Genomic DNA, 14,541 nt, shown 5'->3' with positions numbered 1-14,541 from the left:
TAACCGTGAATACTCCAGACTTCGTCAATTTCCAGCGTAATTCATCGGGTTGTTGTGAAAGTTGGACTTCCATCAGTCTCCTAACTAGACGGAGCCATTCTTCCCAACGATTGCCCGCTAGCGTTCGTCGGAACTGAATATTAAGGGGGGTAGATTGAAAGACCGATGCGACGAACACCTCACGTCGTTGAACAATGCGGTACAAAGACGGGTATTGGATGGCCAAGGGTGTCTCGCCGAGCCAAGTATCCTCCCAGAAACGTGTACTCGTGTCGTTTCCAATAACAAACTTCGTCCTATTAAACAAGGCCTGTTTGACTTTCATCAGGCCTTTCCAGAAGGGCGAATCGGTCGGCCTGACTGTAACCTGGGACAAAGTTTTTGTCTGGAGGTACTTGCTGCGAAGGATTTGAGCCCACATAGCATCATTCTCCGATGAGAGCTTCCACAGCCACTTGCTAAGAAGGCATTTATTCTTAACTTCTAGATTCTCAATACCTAGACCCCCTTGGTCTTTCGGTCTACAGATGATATCCCATTTAGCAAGCCGATATTTTCTTTTAAGCTCATCACCCTGCCAAAAGAAACGCGATCGATAGAAGTCCAGTCTCTTCCTAACACCAACTGGGACCTCAAAGAACGATAGGAGAAACATTGGCATACTCGTGAGCACCGAATTAATCAGGATTAATCGGCCTCCGTATGACATGAGCTTACCCTTCCAGCAACTCATTTTCTTCTCAAATCGGTCCTCGATGCACTTCCATTCTCTGTTTGTCAGCCTACGATGGTGGATTGGAATCCCCAAGTAAGAGAAGGGTAACTCTCCCAACTCACACCCAAACAATTGCCTATAAGCATCCTGTTCATCTTTGGCCCTACCAAAACAGAACAGCTCGCTCTTATGAAAGTTAATCTTTAACCCGGTCAATTGTTCAAATAGGCATAACACAAGCTTCATATTTCTCGCCTTGGCCAAGTCATGCTCCATAAAGATGATTGTATCATCAGCGTACTGAAGGATGGATACACCTCCATCAATAAGATGAGGTACCAATCCACCTACTTGACCATTTTCCTTAGCCCTTCCTATCAAAATTGCTAACATATCCACCACAATGTTAAACAAGATAGGGGACATCGGATCTCCTTGTCTTAGGCCTTTATGTGTCTGGAAGTAATGACCTATGTCATCATTAACTTTAATTCCCACACTACCTTTTTGCGTAAATGATTCAACCTGTCGGCGCCAGGCTTCATCAAAACCTTTCATACGCAATGACTGTTGGAGGAATGGCCATTTGACCTTATCATACGCTTTCTCGAAATCCACCTTAAAAATTACTCCATCTAATTTTTTGGAATGGATTTCATGGAGTGTTTCATGCAGGACTACCACCCCTTCAAGGATATTTCTGTCCGGCATGAAAGCGGTTTGGGACTGTTGCACCACAGAATGCGCAATCTGTGTGAGTCTGTTAGTCCCGACCTTGGTGAAAATTTTGAAACTAACATTGAGGAGACAGATCGGCCTGAATTGCTCAATTCTCACCGCATCCGTCTTCTTAGGAAGCAGTGTGATAGTCCCAAAATTCAAGTGAAATAATTGAAGCTGTCCAGAGAACAGATCATGGAACATAGGTAGTAAATCCCCCTTAATAATGTGCCAGCACTTTTTATAGAACTCTGCCGGGAATCCATCCGGTCCGGGAGCCTTATTGTTTTTCATCTGTGCAATAGCATCAAACACCTCCTTCTCCGAGAACGGGGCAACCAGAATATCATTATCGGCAGCCGATAGCTGAGGTACATCCTCAGTCCTGGACTCATCGAGGGACACACAATTATCCTCCGGAGGTCCAAATAACTGCTTATAATAGTCGGTAATATATGTTTTTAGGTTATCCTGACCTAAAATAGTGCCCTCGTCTTGCTCAAGCTGAAAGATACGCTTCTTTCTGTGCTTGCCATTAGCAATCAAATGGAAGAACTGAGTATTCGCATCCCCTTGGACCACTTTGCGGACTTTAGCACGCAAAGCCCACTTCAATTCTTCTTCGCGGAGCAGTTCTTTTAACCTCTTCTCCGCCTCATTTTTAACCTGAAGCTCAGCTGGCGATAAAATAGTGGATTCGGCCTGTATGTCCAGGGCCTGTATAAGAGTAAGGAGTCTATCCTTTTCAATCTTATACTCACCACTGAGGTGCTTAGCCCAACCCCGTAAGAAACTTCTCAAATGCCTAACCTTATTCTGCCAACGCTCTATCGCAGTCTTGCCTCCTACACCTTTAACCCATTCCCTGGCAATCAAGTCCAAGAACCCCTCACGTTCAAACCATGACATCTCGAAAGAGAAGGTGTTCTTGTTACCCACGTGGTTCGGCTCCCCTGAGTCCACGAACAATGGGGTGTGATCAGATATTCCCCTCGAAAGAGCTTGCACCGTAACCAGAGGGAACTTTTGTTCCCACTCCACGCTCGCAAGAACTCGATCAAGTTTTTCATAGGTTGGGTTTGGCAGAGCATTAGCCCAGGTGAACTTTCTACCAGAAAGCTCTATCTCTCTCAGATCCAAGCTTTCAATAATGGTGTTGAACATGAACGACCATCTGCCGTCAAAGTTATCATTGTTCTTCTCCTCTCTCCTCCTGATGATATTGAAATCACCTCCAACTAAAATTGGCAGCTGTTCTGACCCACAGATTCGAACAAGGTCCGCCAGAAACTCCGCTTTAAGCTCGGGCTGTGCGGCACCATAAACCGCCACCAAAGCCCAGTTAAAACCATCTATCCTAGACCTAACTCGAAACTTCACCGCGAAGTCGCCCATCACTACACTTCTGACTTCAAGCGAATCGCATCTCACACCTAGTAAGATACCACCCGATCTTCCTCGCGGAGGGAGGCAATGCCAATCGAAATCAATACCACCCACAAGAGAAGAGAGAAACTGGGGCGCAAAGTTATCTCTACCCGTCTCCGATAGAGCAACAAAATCTAACCTCTGCTCTAAAGCTGCCTCAGCTAGGAATCTTCTTTTAGCCAAGTCCTTCAGACCTCTGCTATTCCAAAAATTCCTCTCATAATTCATCATGGAATTTTTTAGTGGTTCGAATCCTAGCACTCCTACGAACTGCGGAATCGGGATAGATCTTCCGTTTCCACTTACGCTTAGGTTTACTAAGCTCTGTCGCCCGGTCCTCATAACCGGGTTCACAAATATTACTAGCATCATTCTCTAGGGGTACATCATCTTCCTCAGAGTCATGATTGGGGGGTGCTAGATCCGCACACAGATTATCAAGCACTCTAACCCCTAACGCATCAATCTCATCATCATTCATTGGTTTAACTGCTGCAAGATTACGAATAGTCTCTAAAGCACGTTCCGCCTCCAAATCTAATAGATCATTCACCGAATTGGTAATCTCACTATCCGTAGCACCTAGTGAAACTCCTAATTGGTTTGCATTATTTATAATGTCCTCATTAGAAAAATGCAATAAGGAATTAGATAAGTTGACGGACATACCGGAAGATAAAGCAGCCTCCTGAAGCTTGGTCGCCCTCATAGCGCACCGCTGCTGCATATCATCCACCTCAGGGATGTCGAGGATGCGAGCACTCATCCGTCTCCCCTCGGAGATAGGGTCCGGGATCCCGCCAAACGCGACAACCTCCTCCCTAGTAAAACCTGGCACTGAATCCCTCAAAGGGTCTGCCGAGGTTACCAGAGAAGGCGTCTGCGGGCTCTCGATCCCCTCAGACGGGTGCCCCACACCAGGGACCCCGACCAAGGGTAGGAGCGAAGAGGGGATGACGGGGGCCGCCTGCCCGCACCCTCCTCCCACCCCAGCCGCCGGCTCAGACGGATGAGCCATCGGCGAGGGAGAGGCGGTCCTCTTGACCGTCGGGGAAGAGGGAGGAGACAGGGCCACCTGCCCCAGCACCCCCCCAACGCAGCTGCTGCCGTGGTGGATACCGCCACTATCGGAGTAGCAGGAGCCGAGGCCGCCTGCCTCGGGCTCCCTCTCCCAGCACCGGCCAACCCCCTCGGGGCCGGCATCACCGACGCCACCGGGATCGGGATGGGGATGGGAGAAGACGAGGCCACCTGCCCCGAACCCCCTCCCCCACGACCCATCTCGCCCGCAGTCGCCGACACCGGAGTCGCGTCCACGTGAGGTGCCAGGACAAGAGAAGCACCCTTCGGCCTCCTCTCTGTAGCGCCAACCAAAGTCCTTGCCGGCTGTCCAGCAAACAATCCAGCATCCCCCTCGAACTCCAACGGAGGGAGCGTGTGCTCAAGATAATCATCAGAATCTACCCGATCACTCCATAGTCTGGGAGGTGTCAAGGCTGGCTCAAAAGACCCAAAACACAGAGTAGTCATGGGCACCGCTGGTGAAACTGCAGGCTCAACCCCGGTCCCATTCCCAGGCGACTGAGTAGCTGGGTGAGAACCGTTAGACCCCTCTCGCATAGGCTCATCTGACGGTGCCCTCTTGGCCCCCGCATTGCCAACACTGTCGTGCATGTCTACATCGTTTCCATTAACCGCATCAGCAAATAAATCAGTGTCCTCAAACTCGATCTCTAGTGGGAACACCTCTCCCCTATAGGTCCAGTTGACCTTATCAGGCACGAACTCAATATCCAGAACACTCACTAAAAGCCAGGCCACCCCATGGGCACGTGTGAAAGCCATATCCATTTTTTCTGTCTTCCCAACCATGATGCCCATAGTGGCCACCACTCGAGCATCCTGCAGAGGCTTAGAAGGAGCCGCTATAAACCGCAACCAGACCTGCGTAAGCGGCTTTCCCTTAGGCTCAACCTGCTTCCACTCGTGGAACTCCAAGATACACTTAGTACCGGGGACTCTACACAAGTCAAAGCTCAACAATCTCTGCAAATCATCCACCGATGGGAAATCAACCTTGAAAACCCTGTCCTCGATAAGCACCAATTTCCATCTAAAATCCCCAGGAGCCAGCTCCTGAAGCCTCCTCACAATCTGTGCCTCAGTCACCTCGCTCTGGGTCGCTTTCACAATCCCGGTAGTCAAGCTCAGGGTATCTTCCGGGACCTCTCTCGCCGCCGGGGACTCGAAAAACATGAGCTCAGCATAATAGACTCCATAAATATTCAGCATCGGAGGCAGGTCACGCAACAACGGGCACTCCCCTGAGTCATGTGCAGGCTTGCCGCACGACTCACACAGCTGGGCCACACACTCAGCAATGAAGTGGCCCTTCTCACCACAACGGTAACAAATCATCCTCTCCTTCTTACGTGCATATTTGGACGCCCTCTCGGCATCGGACCTGTCGGTAGCCTCATCCACCGTCCCAGCCTCAGGAACCTCAACACTGGCCAAGGCGTTCACCACCTCCATCGCCTGGGAAGGAAGCTCAGTGGAAGTATGGTCAGACTCCACTGTAGACGCCGCAGGATCAACTGCCCTGGGCGGGGGCGGTCGGCGAAATCTCCCACGGCCCCCATCCCGACCACCACGATGGCCACGAAAGCCTCCTCTCTGACCGTGATCCGGGCCGGAGGCCCCCTCGACAAAACCACCTGCCGGGTCGAGAAACAGTCTCTCAGCAGACCCGTCGCTTTGCCAGGCATATCCACGACCTCCTCCCGTGGAAGAGGATCCTCGGTGCTGTCCGTCACCATACGCATCATACCCATCATCCCCCCACTGGCCTCGGGGCGGATCGTTCGGCTCTCTGTTGTTTGTCTGAGTCAGACCGGACCGGTTTTGCGCCGGCCTCGCAACGTAATGGGGCGGAGGAGCCGCACGAGGTTGATTGCCCGAGGGCGCCGGCAAGCCCCCAACAGGCCGAGGCCCTCCACCGCGGCTAGCCGGAGCCACATCGGTCGCGCCCGGCGCAACCGGCCGGAGCCCTCCGCGACCCGTAGCTGGCAGAGCAGGGGGCGCCGCGCCCGGCGTCGGGGGCCTCATGCCACCTCGACCAGCGGCCGGCTAGAAGGGCACTTGCCCCGTAGGCCGCACGCCCAAGGGGCCAGCACCTCGCCCCGGGTTGCCCTGAGGAACGCCCCCGCCCGCCGGCGGCCTCTGGCCAGACGACGTCGGGACTCCACGTCCAACGGCCGCCGCCGGTGGCGGAGCTGTCCCGCCCCGTCCTACATGACCTGACGCGGCCTTCTTGGCTGGCGGCGGCGCCGCCCCGCGGCCGACCATGTCAAGCAGCGGGCAAATCCTCCTAGCCCGACGTAGACCACAGGCAGGAAAACCTCTCGTGCCGTGTGTACGAACCCTAGGGCGAAGAGGCGGCCTCATACCCATCTTTCTCCGGCCCAACATCTCGCGGATCCGGTCCACTACGAACCGGCCCAACTCCACCTAGCAGCTGATTCAATCGTTGCGATCTCGCGAGCGAGATCGTGGGGAGGTCCTAACCGGCGCCCGCAGCAGCGGCTGCATGGGCCGGCCCACAAACCGCGCAGCGCGCGCGAAAAACCACGGCCGAAAAAGCGCAGATGATCTGAATCGATCTCACGCGCTCAAGCTTTCAACGAGCGAACCAAACAACTTGACCAACCAAGTTCTGGTGATTCCGTACAGCGCGAAACAATTAAAGATAGAAACGTAGACGCACTATTAGTTTCGGATTATACTGTAGTGTTTAGATTTTCCGTTTATTTGAAAACATGTGCACATATTACAAATGAAGTTCGTCATGCAAAAAAGGTTCGCGTATTAAAAATATAGTTCACCAAATAAAAAAAGTTCATTTATTCAAAAAAAAGTTCACAAATTCAAAAGAGTTCATTGATTTTCAAAAAATTGTTCATCAAACAATGAAAGTAATTCATCGATTTGAATAAAAAGTTCATCAAATTTGAAGAAAGTTCATCTAAATTGAAAAAAGTTCGTCGATTTTGGAAAAAAAATCATCAATTTTGAAAAAAGTTCATCAAATTTTATTAAAAGTTCATCGATATTGAGACAAAGTTCAACAAAAGTAAAAGTTCATCAAATTTGAAAAATAAGTTCATCGATTTTGAAAAAAGGTTCATCAATTTGAAAAAAGTTCACGAGTTTAGAAAAAAACCAGTTCATGGATTTTGAAAACAAGTTCATCTATTCGAAGAAACAATTACGAATTTGAAAAAAGAAAGAAGAAAAGGACAGAGAAAAAAGAAGAAAAAAGAAAAAAGGAAAAAAGAGAATGGAAGAAATAGATCTGAGAAAAGTTCATCAATTCTCAAAAAGTTCATCGGATTTGGAAAAAGTTCATCGGATTTAAAAAAAGTTCATCGAATTGAAAATAGTTCATTGGATTTGACAAAAAATATTCATAGAATTGAAAAAAGTTCATAGGATTTAGAAAAGTTCATCAATTTTCAAAATAAGTTCATCAAAATGTTAAAAAGTTCATTCATTTTGAAAAGATAGTTAATCAAGATTGAAAAAAGGTTCATTGAAATTGAAAAAAATATCATTAAACTTTAAAAAAATTATTGAAATTAAAAAAAGTTCATCAATTTAAAGAAAAAGTTCACGAATTAGAAAAAAATATCTCTATTTCGAAACACTTCACGCATTTAAGAAAAAGGAAACAGGAAACAAAAAAAAAAGAAAGGGGAAAAAACATGGATTACATAGTTGGCATTTCATGTATTATAAGAAGAATGAAAGGAGGTTTGCTTTCGCGAGTGGTGTAGGTGGCGTAGCGGTTTGCGGAAACAGCTGTAACCGGCGCCTGCAGCGCCAAATAGGGATTGCCGAGATCGTGGTCATCGCCGCTGCTGTCACGGGCGCCGCCGTTGCCGGCATACCGGCGCGCCGCCTCGCGTTCTTCTTGTTCTTGTGCTGTCACGGGCGCCGCCGTTGCCGGCATACCGGCGCGCCGCCTCGCGTTCTTCTTGTTCTTGACAGTGATCCAGGACTCCGGTCTAATCAAATCGAATAACGTGAGATTCGGAAGACTCACCTTAGGTATGGGTCCTTTCCACGGTCTGAGCGCCGACGCCGCCGTCTTCCGATGAACTACGCGTCAGATCATCTCATTCTTCTCGCCCGCGTGAAGACCAATACGCCGGATCATCCGGTGGCAGAATCCGATCAATCGTCGTAGCCACATCATCCTCGCTATAACCTGAATGAAAAAAAAATCACATATGGGATCGGAGGGCGTCGGAGACGGCGGCGACTCCGTCGGAGAATTCTCCCCATCGTCGTCCGTGTCATCTTTGTCGGATTCGGCGAGAGCCCAGAAGCGCCCGCCGGCGATCCCCCCGATGGACGGCGCCGTCTCGCACGCTGGGACGGATGCCCGCCCAGTCGCCCGGGTCGCCCTCATTTCCCCGAAGTTGAGTTTCTCTTATATATAGTTCTTTTATATATAAACGTACCATTTTCTGAAGTAGACATCAAGTACCGCGACCGGAAAGTATTTGGAAGCATCATTGTCCTACAATGATAGTTACAAAAACAATGTATAGAATGAATCGCTAGGCACTAGTTTCTTCATATTTTTATGGAGCCAAAAAAAAAAAAACATCGCCGCTGCCGTCACGGGCGCCGCCGTTGCCGGCATACCGGCGCGCCGCCTCGCGTTCTTCTTGTTCTTGACAGTGATCCAGGACTCCGGTCTAATCAAATCGAATAACGTGAGATTCGGAAGACTCACCTTAGGTATGGGTCCTTTCCACGGTCTGAGCGCCGACGCCGCCGTCTTCTGATGAACTACGCGTCAGATCATCTCATTCTTCTCGCCCGCGTGAAGACCAATACGCCGGATCATTCGGTGGCAGAATCCGATCAATCGTCGTAGCCGCATCATCCTCGCTATAACCTGAATGAAAAAAAATCACATATGAGATCGGAGGGCGTCGGAGACGGCGGCGACTCCGCCGGAGAATTCTCCCCATCGTCGTCCGCGTCATCTTCGTCGGATTCGGCGAGAGCCCAGAAGCGCCCGCCAGCGATCCCCCCGATGGACGGCGCCGTCTCGCACGCTGGGACGGACGCCCGCCCAGTCGCCCGGGTCGCCCTCATTTCCCCGAAGTTGAGTTTCTCTTATATATAGTTCTTTTATATATAAACGTTCCATTTTCTTAAGTAGACATCAAGTACCGCGACCGGAAAGTATTTGGAAGCATCATTGTCCTACAATGATAGTTACAAAAACAATGTATAGAATGAATCGCTAGGCACTAGTTTCTTCATATTTTTATGGAGCCAAAAACAAAAACAAAACATGTCAGAAGTGGGGTTTGAACCCACGCCCTCGTAAGAGGACCAGAACTTGAGTCTGGCGCCTTAGACCACTCGGCCATCCTGACTTACTGGTATGTTTAGAAGTATTACTGTTATTTAGTGAAATCGTTTTTTCGTTTGGAAGCTTTCGGGTTGTCCCTAGCCAGAGCAAGTTCTATCACTACCGTGGCCATAATCACTTGAAAATTATGTTATTATTTTTCTCTCGTCAACAGGAAAGAAGATATTTGTAAAGTTAACTGAAGCATTGGATTCTCAGGCAGAGGTGTCAAAATCCTTGAGCGAGACCTGACATCATACAACTACATTGCACGGATACTTGGATACGTATCGGATACGCGATGCGGGAATACGCCCGATACGTCAATTTTCTTAAAACATGGATACGGGGATACGTTTATATATAGATGTTACATATATTAATTATTACAAATATGAAGAAAAAATTTAGGAGCTTCTTTTTTTTTGCGAAAAGAAAGGATTGTATTAATCAAGGAAGATTATTACAATCCTGATGGCATAAGGCGCCAATTTCATCAGGTCCATGACGAACCCAAACGGCTGTACGGAGTTCAGAAATACCCATCTGGGCAAGTGCATGACTAGTTTTATTCTTGTTTCTACTCACATGTGCTATCACATGTTCACGTCCAAGTGCCAGGAGATGCTTGATTTCACCGATGAGGGCAGCCACTGGGGATCTATTGGTGTCAACATCTCTGATCATGTTTGCTGCAGTAAGACAGTCAGTCTCCAGGATAAACGGCAGTGTAGTCCGTGCTAGCGTGAGGGAAATTCCTTCCATGCAAGCAGCTACTTCGGCTTCAAGGGCACTCGTGCATGTCGTAAGGAACCTACAAGATGCAAAAATGATGGAGCCATCTTGGTCGCGAAGAATCATGCCTGCGCCGCCCGTGCCATCCTCTTCTCTCCAGGCGCCATCGATGTTCAATTTGGCCCAGCCCTCCGGTGGTTTGGACCATTGTTCCGGCGGTCTGGTGCACTCCATCCGTTCTATTGGTGACTTCATACGCGAGCTACAGCAGCTTGGCTTGATCACCATTTTCCCTTTGGTCACATCATCGTTCGGGTGTTGCTGAATGCAGTACAGACTGTCGATGTAGCTGCACAAAAATCTGCAGGAAGCTTCAATGGTGGGAGCCGGTTTGTGGTGCACTACTTCGTTGCGGACGTGCCAGTTTCTCCAAAGCGTCATGATCACCGGAAGACGCTGCTCATCCGTGCATTGGTTTAGCAGGTGAAGAGCCCACTCCGTGCCCGAATTAAGAACATCCTGAAGACGCGGCATAGACTGGAACTTCGCCATCGCCTGCCATAGCATTTTCGCCATCGGACACCTACACATAGCGTGGAATGTATCCTCGGATTCCATGCCACAAAGCACACAAATATTAGTGACCTCCAGTTTTCGTTTGGCTTTATTTTCCATGGTCGCTAGTGAGTTTGTGATTAGACGCCACGCAAAAATGCGTACCTTCGGGGGAGCAGGGCACCCCCACACTGCCTTTCAGACGGCACGAGTGCCGTCCGGTGCCCTGCTCATTGCACCAACGTTGGTGCTGGTAGATAGGTTGACTCCGAGGTGGTACATGCTGCGGACGGAAAAGATGCCCCGAGGATCCGGCGCCCAGGCCAAGACGTCCTCCTGACGCTGTGGCGAGCTTTAATCGTGAATATACATGCAACATCAATTGGGTGGAAATGCCGTTGGACTAGCTCCGGGATCCAGCGGCCATTCCCATCCAGTAGCTCGTTGACGCGATGCAGACGGCATGCCCCCCGCCCCACGATCGGCCGGTATGAGGGGGGTCTAGGGAGCCAAGGATCACGCCATATACGCACCTGTTCTCCGTTTCCCACACGCCACATGATCCCTTGTTTTAGCAGTTCCAAACCATGTTGGATCGCATGCCAGGTAGGTGAAGCGTTACCTGAAAAAACAGTGCCCACTAGGGAGCCGTTAGGATAATATTTCGCCTTTAAGACCATAGCACACAGTGAGTCTGGTTTCGTGACGAGCCTCCAAGCTTGACGAGCTAATAGGGCTTGATTGAAAATTCTGAAATCACGAAAGCCAAGACCCCCTTTTCCTTTTGGTTGTGTCATTTTCTCCCATGATTTCCAGTGGGTTTTCCTCTTCCCATTTCTTGATCCCCACCAGAAGTTCCTAACCAGCCTAGTGAGGTCATCACACACCGAGGCCGACAGTTTGAAAACTCCCATGATGTATGTTGGAATGGCCTGAGCCACAGCCTTGATCATTGTTTCAATTCCAGCTTGGGATAGAGTATCACCCCATTCCATAATCCTTTTAGTAAGACTAGCTTGTAGCATCTGAAATTTTCCTCTATGCATTCTTCCATCTGGAGTTGGAAGCCCAAGATATTTGCCTTCAAATTCAGTGTTAGTAACATGCAACACTTGCTTGATAGCTTGCTGCACCTCTACTGGGCAAGCATCACCAAATTGGATGGAGCATTTTTGTGGGTTGATGAGCTGCCTAGTGGCACGTGCATAACTATTAATCACACTTTTTATGTATTGAGCTTGGTCACCATTAGCTTTAAAGAACAAAAGTGTGTCATCCGCAAATAGCAAATGAGATATGGCAGGGGCCCTTGGGCAAACTCTTAAAGCTTGAAGACTTTGATTCTCTATGCCTTTTCTGAGTAAAGCAGAAAGACCATCAGCCACAAAAAGGAATAAAAATGGAGATAATGGATCACCTTGCCGAAGACCACGTGACGGTGCAAATGAATCTAAGATGACCCCATTGAATTTCACGGAGTATCTCACCAAGGTCACATATGTCATAATCCACTGTACCCATTGGTGAGCAAAGCCAAGCTTCAGCATCGTTTGCTTCAAGAAGACCCAATCCACTCTGTCATAGGCTTTAGATAAATCAAGCTTATATGCACAGTAACTATTTTCCACTCTTTTTTCATGTTGAATGCAGTGAAGACACTCAAAGGCTAGGAGTGCATTATCAGTGATTAAGCGTCCAGGAACAAAGGCACTTTGTTGTGGTAATATGATATCATCTAATATGGGCCTTAATCTGTTAACTAAACACTTTGCCACAATTTTGTAGATGACAGTGCATAGACTTATGGGCCTGAAGTCAGTTACCTTCACTGGATCATTAACTTTTGGTATTAACACAATTACCGTATCATTGACACCCTCCGGCATCACACCTGTGCGGAAAAACTCCTTGACCGCGTGTATGATATCATCCTTCAGAGTTAACCAATTTCTTTGAAAGAATCTCGCTGGAAACCCATCAATACCCGGCGCCTTTAGTGGACCTATTTGGAATAGACTGTCGGAGATTTCTTTTTCAAAAAATTCAGCACAAAGTCTGTCATTCATAGCCGGCGTCACTTTTTGCTCAAAAAGTTGCACAAGAGGTTCCTGGTCGAGGGTAGTGTCACAAGTAAAGAGCGATCGGAAAAAGGTGTCCACTAGACCACCCATCTCGTCCTGTTTGTCAACTCGTGTACCAGAATCATCTAGGAGGAATTTAACTTTATTTCTTCTTGCTCTCCACACAGCCCTTTGATGAAAAAAATTTGTATTTCGATCTCCAGCACGCAGCCAGTCCATGCGAGACCTTTGTAACCACATTAATTCTTCACGGTAAAGAAGCTCATTCATATGGTCCTGTACTTTCCTGATTTCGTTTCTGTCGGCGTTCATCTTCATCAGCTCCTCAAGCCTCGATCTTGACTGCTCCAAATCGCAGACCACACTCCCAAACTTGGACTTGCTCCAATGGTGCAGTTCGGCCATCAGATCATGTAAGCCGCGTCGCACATCACCCAGATGTACTTTCTGACCCGCTTTCGCCCAAGCTTCTTTGATTCTCTCTGGTAAGCTGAAATCCCTTTTCCACATGACCTCATAACGCCGCTGCCAAGCTTTCGGTCTGTGCTGGATTTCCTTTTCACATTGGAGGACAATTGGGCAGTGGTCTGAACATGGGCTGACCTGATGCACCACCCTTGCCTCGGAGAAGATATCACGCCAGTTATTGTCAGCCACTGCACGATCTAGACGGACTTGGACATTGCGTCGTCCAGCCTGTCTATTATCATAAGTAAATGGGAGACCCGAGAAGCCCAAATCCGTCAGGCCACACATCTCTAGCACATCTCTGAAGTCAAGCATTTGTCGCTCTCCCCTTTGCGTAACGGAGAGGTGCTCAAAGGACCACATCGCCTCGTTAAAGTCACCAATCACACACCACGGCAACTGTGATCGAGTTTTCAGATTCTGCATTTTCTCCCACATTAAATGTCGGTTCTCTACCCGTGGTTCACCATACACGCATGTCAATCTCCAAGTCGGATCATTTGCAGACAGACGAACATAAGCATCAATGTATCTATCATTTATTTCCTGAACATCCACAAAGATTTGATCACACCAGAAGAGTGCTAGTCCACCGCTAAGGCCCTTACTATCACATCCGGCAAAACCTTTAAGACCCAATCTACCACGTAAACGACGAACTTTTTCTGCTTTAACTCTAGTTTCACTAAGAAAGACCAATTTTGCTTTAGTGGTCCTCGTGAGGCCCACTAGGTCTCGAACTGTCGGTTTGTTGGCCGCGCCCCGACAGTTCCAAGCCAAACAATTCATTGCACCTGACGGGACGCCACACTTGGCCCCGTCAGGACACCGGCAGCCCCAAGACCGGTTGCTTCCCTTTCTATCTGTTCATCCACAGCCATGGCGTCAACCTGCATGTCTGCCATCACCTTGCCTCTCTGCTGACCACCCCCAGCCACCCCTTCTTCAAATGGGATGATTTCCTGCTCCTGAACCATGATCTCCACTGTTTGTTCTTTTTCTGCTGTATTACGCTTGCCTAACACTAAAACAGCTGCAGTCATCTCTTTATCCTTGCTTTCACTAGATACCATCACTGTTTGTATTTTTCTTGCTGCAATACGTTTGCCTAGCATTCTCTGACCTTGCTGCACTCGGGTTCCTCCCTAAACAGCTGCAGTGCCTCAGCCATCCTCTTAACAGCACTGTTTTAAATAGCCCGCTATAGCTCCGCTATAGCACGCTATAGCGTTTACAAAAGGGCTTGCGCTAAGAGACTTTGATCCAAACAAATGAACAAACATTTCAAATAGCGCGCTATAGCTCCGCTATAGCTCGCTATAGCATTTGGAAGAGGTCCGCCGCTAAGATGCTTAGCGCGCTATTTAAAACTATGCTTAACAGTGACGGCGACAACCAATACATCC

At 48.6% G+C, this 14,541-nt stretch overlaps 1 non-coding gene across 1 annotated transcript; it reads right to left on the bottom strand.

Moving 5' to 3' along the window:
* Positions 1–9,237: 9,237 nt before the first annotated feature.
* On the bottom strand, positions 9,238–9,321 carry TRNAL-CAA (transfer RNA leucine (anticodon CAA)). Its single transcript has one exon. It is a non-coding gene; the product is annotated as a tRNA-Leu (tRNA).
* Between the last annotated feature and the right edge of the window lie 5,220 nt (positions 9,322–14,541).

Source organism: Triticum aestivum, chromosome 3B (assembly GCF_018294505.1).
Source record: "Triticum aestivum cultivar Chinese Spring chromosome 3B, IWGSC CS RefSeq v2.1, whole genome shotgun sequence".
NCBI classification, from domain to species: Eukaryota; Viridiplantae; Streptophyta; class Magnoliopsida; order Poales; family Poaceae; genus Triticum; species Triticum aestivum.
Note: the sequence above shows the minus strand (reverse complement) of the source record. Positions and strands in the feature narration are given on the sequence as shown.